This window comes from Sciurus carolinensis (genome assembly GCF_902686445.1).
Source record: "Sciurus carolinensis chromosome 14 unlocalized genomic scaffold, mSciCar1.2 SUPER_4_x, whole genome shotgun sequence".
In the NCBI taxonomy this organism is placed as follows: Eukaryota; Metazoa; Chordata; class Mammalia; order Rodentia; family Sciuridae; genus Sciurus; species Sciurus carolinensis.
In genome coordinates, this window is record NW_025920103.1 from 4786280 (window position 1) to 4799806 (window position 13527).

At 36.8% G+C, this 13527-nt stretch overlaps 1 pseudogene; it reads left to right on the forward strand.

The window, feature by feature from the left end:
• Nucleotides 1-1621: 1621 nt before the first annotated feature.
• The window catches only part of LOC124973081 (coiled-coil domain-containing protein 138-like), a 102421-nt pseudogene continuing 90515 nt past the window's right edge, over nt 1622-13527 (forward strand).

Below are 13527 nucleotides of genomic sequence, written 5' to 3' on the forward strand. Positions count from 1 at the left end.
ACCTCTATTTTATTTTATTCATTTGCAAGAGTATCAAATGATTTTATTACAGAACTTAATCCCATTAACTCACTTAAAAAAAACCACAAACATGAGAAAAGGATAAACAAATCCAAGGCTCACTAGCCCTTGGAGGACAGGAGGAAACCCTGGACAGGGAACCCACATTTTTCTTTATGCCTGATATCTCTGTGTCCCTGCTCACTCCAGGCTTCCACTTTCTGTCACCTCTGAAAAGGGGAGAAAATTGACTAGAAGAATCATGGACCAGAAGGTCACAACCAACTCTAAGGATATCTGATGCAAAGGGCTTGTACATTGTAGTCTGTAACTTTGAGAAAGAAATTGGATGTGCACTGTCAAATACCTACTCCTAAGTTTTACTGCCCTTTGATACTGGTTATGATCTTTCACTGTAGCTTCTGTTTATCCCAGAACACAAACCCTCAAATACATGTGCAGTCTCCATGTTCAAGTATCAAGTTGTTGAGAACCACCTCAGTGGTTGTAGTGTGCATAAACTGTAGTGTGTACTGGGTGTCACACCCTAGGACAAGCAGGTCCAGTGGCAGCCCAATGCAAGGGGCACACATGAACAACATTCTCACTGCTAAATTTCTTCCTGTTCTATTTGGGCAGTGCCTCACATTCAAGGTAGAAATCTTGAGTGCCACCCCTCACCCCCTCCCCTCGCCAAATGAAGTCATGCTGTCATGGAATGGAGATCCAAATCTTCACCATTAACTAAACAGAGCTTTCCAAGGTGCCAGGAATATTCTTAGAAGTGTCCTGGGACAGGGCTGGCAGATCCTGGCTCTCTGGCTAAAAGGAAGCTCAGCACACCTTCTTTTTTTCTGGGCCTCCAGGAACTTCTTTGATCTGTGGCCTGAAGCTGTCGTTGATCTTTGGATTCACCTACTGAGAAACAATCCTGTCTACTCCTCCAGCATCCCAGACTTTCTTGAACCACATTCTGCCTCAGCCCATTTGGTAACTGGTTCTGGTTCATTGTAGGATTCCATTTCTGCTTGTCCAGATGTGTCCACACAAAATCATCTTTTTGCAGACTGTGGTGTCTGCTTCGGGTACCTAGTGGGCAAAGTGGTGTAGGAAACAGCTGCATCCCGTGGGACATTGCAGGAGGGAGGGCATGGCGAGATTGAAAATATGCCAGCGCCAGGGGTCGGACCTGGGTGCGGGAGCTGCCTCTTCCAGCCAATCAGCCGCTGGCTGCGTGTGTGGAAGCCCGTGCGTGGGACTGTGCCTGGAGGAGGCCCTGTTACAGAATCTGCGTGGGGGAGGGCGCTCTTTGTTTTCAGCGCAGGCCTTGGTCACAAGTGGCTAGGGTGGTGTGCGAAGGGTTGTCCCGACAACTTCCCCAGGTCTTTCGCAGGCTTGGGATGCCTCCCATCAGCCCCGCGCCTCTCTCGGGAGGCCCAGGTCGTTCCTGCTCAATCGAGCGCCCTTGTCATTTGGCTCTCCTTGCTCCATGGCAGAGCGCCACCCCCTGAACCTGAGGGTACCCGGCGGCTACAGGGGAATGCTGTGGGTGACCCAAGCGCCGGAGAATCTGGGCCCCAGCAGAGGTGGCAAGCGGCAAAGTTCGCTTAGGCGATTGGGGATGGTGGGCGCTGCTAGAGCTCCAGCCTTATCAGTTCTGGTCGCTGGCACAAGGTAGGTGGGCTCTGGAGACGGGTGTTGCCGGGGGACAGAAGGGCACAGGCTCAGGTTGACACCTGCTGGGTGGTTTTGGGTGGGCACAGACCGCGTGGGCTCCGGATTTCAAGCCCTGTCCCGAGGGCTCAGCATGGCGAACTTTGCAAGCGGGAGCTCCTGGGTGTCTGACTTTCCTTCTGAGTCACCTGATTGGGAGTGTGCATTGCTAGGTCTGGAGGCTGTTGATGGGTTACTGCAGTGTGCCTTTAATCCATGCAGGAATTGGAGGAGAGGAAAACTGAGCTGTAGAGGGAAAATACTGGGAAGAACACCTGGCATACACAGGGTTGTTTTGAGTATTAAATGGACAATGCCCTTTCCAAATACATAAGGAGGACTTTCAAATGGCAATCATTATTAGAGTCTTACAGAAAGATAAGAATGAGACTTGACATTTAGACTACTGAGGAAGAGGGAGAACATCAGTATAGGGCAAAGCAAAGTCAGAATAAGAAGGCAAGAGGAAGAATCGTGTCATTTTTGCATGTAGGGATAAAGGAGCTTTATAAAATACTTGTTGTAACTAGGAATGTAGCTGAGTGACAGAGTGCCTGCCTAGCATGTGCAAATCCTGTATTCAATCCCCACTACTGCAAAAACAAAAACAGGAAAACGAAGAGAAAACATATTGGTTGACACTGTCAACTACTGTAATCAGTTAGGCAGTGGTGTAGAGGATTGGGTTGTGGGAAAAAGAGATTAGACACTGTACTGAAATGATAGCAAGGCTGCTCAAACATGAGTAGAGTACAAGGGAAAGCTCCAACAGCAGGAGAGGCCTTAGGGATTTCCAGTTGGCAAAATGGACTGTGTGCATATGGAGAATGAAGGAAAGAATGAAGTTGGAGATAATTCCTTGGTTTGTGGCTTGGAAAACCCTTGAAACTAATTATTAGAAATACTTGATTTTACTTAAGATGAATATTTTGAAATGGCTGTCAAGAAACTTAATGAAATATTCTATCTGGATTACTCAGAAAAAAACATAAGCCATTAGAAAAAAATCCAGCAGGTATGTTAAGTTTAAATGACTAATTAGATTTTTTTCACAGCAAATCATCTATTTGAAAGGAACCTCCTGATCTGATGATCAATAATAATTGATTTTATTTATTTAATATATCCTTGTTCCTCGTGATTTAAAATATTTGAAAAATAATGCTACCTGAAAAGCGTGGACCTCTTGGTGATCCTTGTTCTCCTTTAGTATTCATAGGTCTTGTTATCTGGGTCTTTGGATTACATTGAGGCCCAGTGAAAAGATGATCATTGTTGTAGAGTAATTGAACTTCATCTAATTTTATCTTTTCTTTTGCATTGTATGGATTTTTCAGATAATGAGAAAGAGTATGTTATTGCTTGGGAAAAGAAGTCAACAGTTGAAGAGAAAGCAAAAGCAGATTCAGTTAAAGCTCCCACCTACATTTTTTTGTGGAGTCTGCAGTGATACTGATTTGGACAATGGAAATGGGGAAGACTTTCAGTCAGAGCTTCAAATAGTTCAGGAAGCTCAAGTAAGAATGTCTTCATTGTTTTCCTTTTGATTCCATTGACTTTGTTGATGTAGTAAGCAGTAGAATGTTCTTAGCAAATGGAAATGATGGGTGTGGCTAGCAGATAGAGTGAATCTAAGTAAGTGGAGAGGTATATTATTTATGAATTGGTACACTCAAAAAATAGGATATTAGATTTTCTAAAATTGAGCTATAGATTTAAGGTGCAGTGTCAGTCAAAATTCACCAGGATTCTTTGAAGATATAAATAAGCTGATTCTCAAAATTTCTATGGAAAGTTATGATTGTATGTTTGTTGTTATTGATGAACCCACACTGAGACATTATCATCCAGAGTTTTGAGTTTTTATCTAAAATGGATATCCAATTTTGTCAAATTTTCTTACTCCATCTATTGTTGCAATCATGGAACTTTTTATTAAATCTATGAAGAATATTGATTTTTGAATGTTCAGGAAACCAACATTGCATTCCTGGAATAAACCTCAATCATGGTATACTAATTATAAATTTTACATGAATTCAGGTTTGAGTAAATTTTGTTACAACTTTTGGATTTCTATTTATCAGGGGTATTGGTCAGTAGTTTTTTTTTTTTTCTGGCATGTATCTCCTGCCCTCAACATAGACATGTTCTCCCTCATTAACATCCTATACCATGGGGGCATATTTGTTACAATCATAAAACCTGTATTCATGCATCACTACCCAAAGTTTATAGTTTACATTAGGATTCCCCCTTGTCTTGTACTTTCTGTGAGTTTGGACAAATACTTAATGAATGATGTGTACACCATTAGAGTGTCCTACAATGTGATTTTACTGTCCTGAAAAGTCCTCTCGTACATTCCTGATCCCCATTCCTATCTGTCATTGATCACATGGTTGTTGGGCTGTGTTTATTAATATCTTTTAGATATCAATGGACATTTATTTATTTATATGCAATGCTGAGAATTGAACCCATTGCCTCACATGTGCCTGACAGGTACTCTATCCCTGAGCTACAACCCCAGCCCCTCTTTGGTTAATTTCTAGGTTTGGTTAAGAAGTTGATTTTGATCATCTTTGTTAATGTTTTTCTTGTTTTTAAGAAGGAGTGTATTTATAATAGCCCACTCTCTACCATTTCAGAAGTGACAAATTGACCCCTTTGTCTTGACCATCCTTTCTTTTTTCCTTGTTATTTTTCTTGAATCTGCTTTATCTGGTAAAAAAAAAATTAACTGAACCATATTTTTGTGTTTAGGTATATGTATTTGTGTGGTATGATCTTTTTTTTTTAACCACCTATATCATAATGATTTTCTTTGGACTGAATTTTGGCAGTTTCTTTAAAAATCTAATTGGATAATGTTTTATTGGTGTTTAAACAATTTACATTTTATTTAATGTAATTGTCATGGTTAGACTTTTATCATTTCCTTTTTAGTTGCATTTATCCCATTTATTTTTCATTACTGTTTTCATTTTTTTTAATTATTTCAATATTCTTCAGAATTCTTTTACATTTGATTGTTGTACCATTTTTGTGGTACTAGGAAATAAAAAAAGAGCTTTGTGTGGTCTAGGCAAGGACTCTATCACAGAACTATGTTACTGTTGCTTTTTAAACTTTTAGTTTCAGACAGGGTCCTGCTAAATTACCCAGGCAATCCTACTTCAGCTTCCTGAGTCATTTGGGGATTAAATGTGTGTGACACTATATCCCATTGGCAATTGACTGTTGTGTATTCAGTTTTCAACATTTAAACTTGCTATTGCTTAGCAGTTCCAGGAAATTGTGTATTCTTTGTTTGTTTTTTTTATTTTTACATTTAAAATCATATCATCAGTAAACATAGATAATTTTATTTTTTCCTTTCCAATCTTTATATGTTTATACCTTTTATTTCAGTGTGTCTCATGAATTTCTAATGTATCTTCTGATATGAAGGAACATTCATACCCTGCTATTGTTCTTAATAAGAAAGCTCTTTTCTTAATGTTAAATATTATGTTAACTGTAATTTTTTGGTAGATGTTCTTTATCAAATTTAATAGGTTCCTTATTTATAATTTACAGAGAGTTTTTTTATGGTGTTGGATATTGGCAAATGATTTTTCTGCAACTTTTTTTTTTAATGGGTGCTGGGGATCGAACCCAGGGCCTTGTGCTTACAAGGCAAGCACTCTACCAACTGAGCTATCTCCCCAGCCCCTGCAACTCTTAATATGAGCTCAGGATTCTTCTTTCAGCTGTTTTATGAGTACATTGCTGTAATCAGTTTTCACATGTTCAACCAGTCTTCCATCCTTGGAGTAAATCTTAGTTGTGTATATAATTCTTTTCATATATTGATTTTTTTCTCTCATATTTTTAAAAATTGGTGAATTATAGTTTGTGCATGATGGGATTTGTTGTATATTCATATATGCATATAATATATTAGTGTAATTTGGTTAATATCACTCTCCAGCAAATCCCTCCCCCCCACCTCCCAATCCTTGATCCCTTTTCTCTACTGACCTCCCTTTGATTTTTAGGAGATTCCCCCTCCTCCACTTTTTCTTTCTTTCTTTCTTCTCTAGCTTCTGCATATGAGAGACATATGACCCCTAACCTTATGAGTTTGCCTTATTTAACTTAATATAATGGTCTCTGGTTCCATTCTTTTGAATAAATACTGAGGTGTGGTATAGCTGGGTCATGTGGTGGTTCCATGCCTAGTCTTCTAAGGAAACTTTATACTGATTACCACAGTGATTGTACTAATTTGCAGTCCCACCAACAGTATAAAATATTCCTTTTTCTCTACATCCTCTCAAGCATTTATTATTATTTGTGTTCTTGATGACTGCTATTCTGATTGGTGTGAATGAACTCTCAGTGTAGTTTTGATTTGCATTTACCAAATTGCTAATGATATTGAATCTTATTTCTTATATTTGTTGGCCATTTGTATTTCTTTTTTTGAGAAGTGTCTTTAATTCATTTGCCCATTTATTAATAAGATTATTTGGTTTTGGGGTGTAAAGTTTGGATGTGGTTTTTTTTTTTAGTGTAAAGCCTTTAAATAGTCTAGATATTAATTATCAGAAGAGTAGCTAGCAAAGATTTTTACCCATTGTTTAGGTTCTTTTTTCATATTCCTAATTGTTTCCTTTGCTGGGCAGAAGCCTTTTAATTTGATGCTGTCCTATTTCTTAATTCTTGGCATTATTTCCTCTGCTTTTGGGGTCCTATTGAGAAAGTCATTGCCTGTGCCTATAAACTGTAGTGTTGACTGTGTTTCATTCTAGGAGTTGCAAAGCTTCTTGAACCCACAGCCCTTTTAACATGGGTGGTACCACTAGCTAGTACACCCACCTACCCTGATTTTTTGGGGGATTTTGTTGGATTTTGTTTTTGTTCTCATGAGATAAACTGGTCTAGTTTTCCTTTGTTGTAATATACGACTTGGGTATTAGGGTGATGCTTTCCTCAAAGGATGAGTTAGGAAGCATTCCCTCTGCTTCTGTTTCTTGGTAGACATTGTACAAATTTGTATTGCTTTTTTGAATATTTAATAGAACTCACTAGTGAAACCATCTGAATCTGATGTTTTCTTTTTGGAAGACACTATTAATTCACTGTCTTTAACATACATGTACAGGTCTATTGAGGTTATTTCTCCTTGTATGCATTTTGGTAGATTGCAATTTTTAAAGTATCAATCTAAATAAAATTTTTAGATATACTGCTGTGCATGATATTCTTATTTTTACTGTTAATGTCCATGATCATTAGTTCTGAGTCCCGTTTCATTTGTGATGTAATATGTGACTCCTCTCTTCTTGGTTAGCATGTGACAGGTTTTTCAACTTTTATTGATCTTGACAAAAATTTTTGGGTTTTGATATCTTTTTCTTTCATTTGTTGATTTCCCATTTCACTGATTTCTCTTTTTCAAATTTTTATATTTTATACTTGTAGATGAACAGAATGCCTTTATTTTATTTTATTATTTTTATGTGGTGTTAAGGATTGTATTCGGTTCTTCACACGTGCTGGGCAAGTCCTCTGCTACTGAGCTACATTCCCAGCCCCATTTCCTTGGTTTCTGATCTTTTAATTCTATCTACTTGGTGTAGGTTTATTTTGCTCTTCTTTCTCTAGTTTCTCAAGGTATAAGTTTAGATTTTGATTTTAGGTCTTTTTAAATTGATGCATTTATTGCTCTAAATGGTCCACATTCTTGATTCTATGGCACTTCTCCAATTTTGATAAGTTGTATTTTAAATTTTATTCAATTCAAAGTATTTTTAATTTCTCTTGAAACTTCTTTTTTGACATGTTATGTTCAATTTCCAAGTTGTTTGGATTTTTTCCAGTGAATATTTTTGTTAATGATTTCAAGTTTAATTCCATTTTGGTTTGAGAGTATGATTTGTGTTTTTTCCATTCTTTTAAGTGACTTCTTTTTCTTTTTTTATGTGATGCTGGGTAGCAAACCCAAGGGACTTATGCTTGCTATCCAAGTGCTCTACCATTGAAGCATAACACAGGCCCTAGCACATGGTCTTTCTTGGTAAATGTTCCATGTAAGCTTCTGAAGAATGTGTGTATTTTACTTTTGATGATGAAGTGGTCTATAAAACTTCCTTCCTTCACTATAGGTTTCATTGTAAAATTCCCATTTGGTTCTTTTTTATAATTGCTTCTTTACTGAGAAAGTCAGTTTTCACTTGAGTGTCTGTCCTTACTTCTTAGAATATTGTCATAATATCTTCTTTAAAGTCTGTTTTGCATAGTTCTGACACATGAGTCATTTGATGACCACTCCCTCCTCTGGTCAAAGAGAACTGGCTTGAGACTTTGGTGTGTGTGTGTGTGTGCCATTGGCAGTTCTCCTTCATTGAACCATTGTAATACAAGGCTAGGATATAGAAGAAACAGAAAAAAATTCCACATGGATATCACACCAGATTTCCCATCTGGTTCTAAGATACTTAAGTCTGCTATGTTTAGCCAACTTTCAGAGCTTTTTATAGAGTTGCTTTGCATATTTCAGTCCGGGCATCTAGTTGTAGGTTTGAGAAGAGAAAGGGTGAAGTGTGCTTATTACATCTTTCCAGAAGTCCACATCCTCACTTTCTTGTAAAACAGGTTATGTGATCCTTTTTGTAAGTGGGTATTTTTTATAAGAAATAGCAACTTTTTATTTTAAATTATTTATTTTTTTAATTTTTACAGACTACATTTTGATTGATTGTACACAAATCAATACATCATTTTGTTTCTGTGGTTGTACATGAAGTAAATTCCTACCATTCGTGTAAGCATACATGTACATACGGTAATGATGTCTGTCTCATTTCACTATTTTTCATATCCCCACTTCTATCATAATCTAAAGTCGATATAATCTAAAATTCCTCCATTCTTCTCTCACTGACCCCCATGACCCCCATTATATATCATTTTCCACTTATCGAAGGAAACATTCGGCCTTTGGTTTTTAGGGATTGACTTATTTCACTTAGCAAGATATCCTCCAATTCTATCCATTTATTTGCAAATGTCATATTCTTCTTCTTCTTTATGACTGAATTATATTCCATTGTGTATGTATACCAATTTCTTTATCCATTCATCTGTTGAAGAGCATCTAGGTTGGTTCCACAATCTAGCTATTGTGAATTGAGCTGCTATGAACCTTGACGTGGCAGTGTTATTATAGTATACTAATTTTAAGTTCTTTGGGTATAAACTGAGGAGTGGGACACCTGAGTCAAAAGGGGGATCCATTCCAAGTTTTCTGAGGATTCTCCACACTTCTTTCCAGAGTGCTGCACCAATTTGAAGCTCCAGCAGTGTAAAAGTGTGCCTTTTTTCCCACATCCACACCAACATCTATTATTGTTTATATTCTTGATAATAGTCATTCTAATTGGAGTAAGATAAACTCTTAGAGTTGTTTTAATTTCTGTTTCTCTAATTTCTAGAGATGTTGAACATTTTTTCATATATTTATTAATAACCTGTATGTCTGCTTATGTAAAATGTCTGTCCAGTTCCTTGCTCCATTTATTGATTTGGTTCTTTGAATATTTGGTATAAAGTTTTATAAGTTCTGTATAAATTTTGGAGCTAACTGCTCTATCTGAAGTACATGTAGAAAAGATTTTCTCCCACTCTGTAGGCTCTCTTTTCACATTATTGATTGTATCCTTTACTGAAAAAAAGCTTTTCAGTTTGAGTCCATCCCATTTATTGATTCTTGCTTTAAATTCTTGTGCTTTGGGAGTCTTGTTAAGGAAGTCTGATCCTAAGCTGATATGATGAAATTCGGGTCTATTTTGTCTTCTATTTGGTGCAGCGTCTCTGGTATAATTCCTAAGTCCTTGATGCATTTTGATTTGCATTTTATCTAGGATGAGAGATAGAGGTTTAATTTCATATTACTGCATATGGATTTATAGTTTTGCCAGCACCATTTGTTGAACAGGCTGTCTTTTCTCCATTGTATGTTTTTAGTCCTTTGTCTAGTATGAGGTGACTGTATTTATGTGGGTTTGTCTCTGTGTCTTCTCTTATGTACCATTGGTTTTCCTATTTATTTTGGTGCCAATACCAAACTGTTTTTGTTGCTATTGCTCTGTGGTATAGTTTAAGGTCTGGTATTGTGATATCTCCTTTTTTTTTTTTTTTTGGTGCTGGGGATTAGAACCCAGAGCCTTGTGTATGCAAGATATAAGTCAGTATTTAATGGCATAATATTTTGTTGCTTCTTCTGTGCAGAAATCCCAGAGTGAGGAAATAAGTAGCACAACTGACGTGTGTATACAGGTGGGACTGAAGTGACTGCAGCATTTTTCTGTAAATCTGAAGAACCTGATTCTAATACCAAACCTATTAGTTCATCATCTGTTACCTCTAGAACTGTGGACAAACCTGTAGATTTGTCTACTAGAAAGGACACTGATACAGAATCTACAAGCCAAGGTAAAACTTAATGTGTGTCTATAATCTTGTATTACATAAAAGTACACCTGTATGTTTGAGAAGACATGAAGGGGCATAAGATATAAGAAGTACTAAAAAGGAAAGTCATACTGCCTTGTCAACAAAGAAAAACATGTATCTTTATTGTTAGACCTGTGATTACAGGAATTACATAGTAGTGTGACTCTTGACTTTTTGCCTGAGCATAAAAGATAATAGTTTACTTACATGGTGACTTTCTTTGTGATAATGTTTTCATTTCAGTATTGTTTAATGGTACTAAGAATTGTAGCCAGGCATGCTTTAACACACCCACAGTACTTTTGATTTCTTATTTTGAGACAGAGCCTTGCTAAGTTGCTGAGGCTGGTCTTGAACTGGTGTTCTTTCTGCTTCAGCTTCCTGCGTTGCTGAGATTATAGGCATGCATCACCACATGTGTGTATATGTGTGTGTACTCTTAACTGATTTTGGTAGTAAGATGATAGTGGCTTTGTAGAATGAGTTTCAAAGAGTTTCTCTTTCAGTTTTATAGAATAATTAAAGGAGTATTGGTGGTATTTAACCAATCTTGTAAATTCAACTGTGAATTCTTCTAATCCTGGGCTTTTCTTTGTTAGGAGAGTTTATTACTGCTTTAATTTCATTATTTGTTGTTGATCTATTTATACATTTTATATCCTCTTGGTTCAATTTCAGTAGGTTATTTGTGTCTAGAAATATGTCCATTTCTTGTAGATTTTACAGTTGTTGGTTAGAAATTTTCCAAATATTCCCTCATGATCCTCTGGATTTCTTTGGTATCTATTGTAATATATCTCTTTTCAACTTTAGTTTTATTTAATTTGGAGGTTCTCTTTATTTTGGTTAATTTCACTATGGGTTTGTTAATTTTTTTTATCTTTTCAAAGAACCAACTTTTCATGTACATTTAGTCTCTGTTTTATTTCTGCTTTGATTTTTATTATTTCTTTGTACTGCTTTGGGATTTCTTTTGCTCTTGTTTTTTAAAGACCATGAGATGCATAATTGGGTTACTTATTTGAGGTCTTTCTAGTTTTTTTTTTTTTAACGTATGCACTTATAAAGTTTTAAACCTACTTCTTCTAATTACTTTCTCTGTGTCCCATAGGTTCTGGTGGGTTGCATTTCCATTTTCATTTGAGTCTAGGAATTTTTTTTTATTGTAAACAACTGGGATACATGTTGTTTCTCTGTTTGTACATGGCGTAAAGGCATACCATTTGTGTAATCATAAATTTACATAAGGTAATGCTGTTTGATTCATTCTGTTATTTTTCCCCTTCCCCCCACCCCTCCCACCCCTCTTTTTCCTCTATACAGTCCTTCCTTCCTCCATTCTTGCCCCCCTCCCTAACCCTAACTCTAACCCTAACACTAACCCCTCCCACCCCCCTTATGTGCCATCTTCCACTTATTAGCGAAATCATTCGTCCTTTGTTTTTTGAGATTGGACTTATCTCACTTAGCATGATATTCTCCAATTTCATCCATTTGCCTGCAAATGCCATAATTTTATCATTCTTTATGGCTGAGTAATATTCCATTGTATATATATATACCACAGTTTCTTTATCCATTCATCAATTGAAGGACATCTAGGTTGGTTCCACAATCTGACTATTGTGAACTGAGCAGCTATGAACATTGATGTGGCTGTATCTCTGTAATATGCTGATTTTAAGTCCTTTGGGTATAGGCCAAGGAGTGGGATAGCTGGGTCAAATGGTGGTTCCATTCCAAGTTTCTAAGGAATCTCCACACTGATTTCCAGAGTGGCTGCACTAATTTGCAGCCCCACCAGCAATGTATGAGTGTACCTTTCTCCCCACATCCTCGCCAACACCTGTTGTTGCTTGTATTCTTGATAATCGCCATTCTAATTGGGGTGAGATGGAATCTTAGGGTGGTTTTGATTTGCATTTCTCTTATTACTAGAGATGTTGAACACTTTTCTATATGTTTGTTGATTGCTTGTAGATCTTCTTCTGTGAAGTGTCTATTCATTTCCTTAGCCCATTGGTCAATTGGATTATTTGCATTGTTGGTGTAGAGTTTTTTGAGTTCTTTAAAGATTGTGGAGATTAGTGCTCTATCTGAAGTATGATTGGCAAAGACTTTCTCCCACTCTGTAGGCTCTTTCTTTGCATTGCTGATAGTTTCCTTTGCTGAGAGAAAGCTTTTTAGTTTGAATCTATCCCAGTTATTGATTCTTGCTTTTATTTCTTGTGTTATGGGAGCCTGTTGAGGAAGTCTGGTCCTAAGCCGACATGTTGAAGCTCTGGACCTACATTATCTTCTATAAGATGCACGGTCTCTGGTCTGATTCTGAGATCCTTAATCCATTTTGAGTTTATTTTCGTGCATGGTGAGAGATATGGGTTTAGTTTCATTCTGTTGCATATGGATTTCCAGTTCTCCCAGCACCATTTGTTGAAGAGGCTATCTTTTCTCCATTGCATATTTTTGGCCCCTTTGTCTAGTATGAGAAAATTGTATTTATTTGGGTTTGGTTCCGTGTCCTCTATTCTGTACCATTGATCCACATTTCTATTTTGGTACCAATACCATGTCATTTTTGTTACTATTCCTTTGTAGTAGAGTTGAAGATCTGCTATTGCGATACCCCCTGCTTCTCTCTTTCTACTGAGGATTGCTTTAGCTATTCTGGGTTTTTTATTCTTCCAGATGAATTTCATAATTTCTTGCTCTATTTCTGTAAGGTACATCATTGGGATTTTAATTGGAATTGCATTGAATCTGTATAGCACTTTTGGTAGTATGGCCATTTTGACAATATTAATTCTTTCTATCCAAGAACATGGGAGATCTTTCCATCTGGTAAGGTTTTCTTTAATTTCTTTCTTTAGTGTTATGTAGTTCTCACTGTAGAGGTCTTTCACCTCTTTTGTGAGATTGATTCCCAAGTATTTTATTTTTTTAGACGCTATTATGAATGGGGTAGTTTTCCTAATTTCTCTTTCTGAAGATTCATCACTTATGTATAAAAATGCATTAGATTTTTGTGCATTGATCTTATATCCCGCTACTTTACTGAATTCACTTATGAGATCTAACAGTTTTCTGATGGAATTTCCTGGTTCCTGTAAGTATATAATCATATCATCAGCAAATAGGGATAGTTTGAGTTCTTCTTTTCCTATTCGTATCCCTTTAATTTCTTTGGTCTGTCTAATTGCTCTGGCTAGAGTTTCAAGGATGATATTGAAAAGAAGTGGTGAAAGAGGGCATCCCTGCCTTGTTCCAGTTTTAAGGGGGAATGCTTTCAGTTTTTCACCATTTAGAATG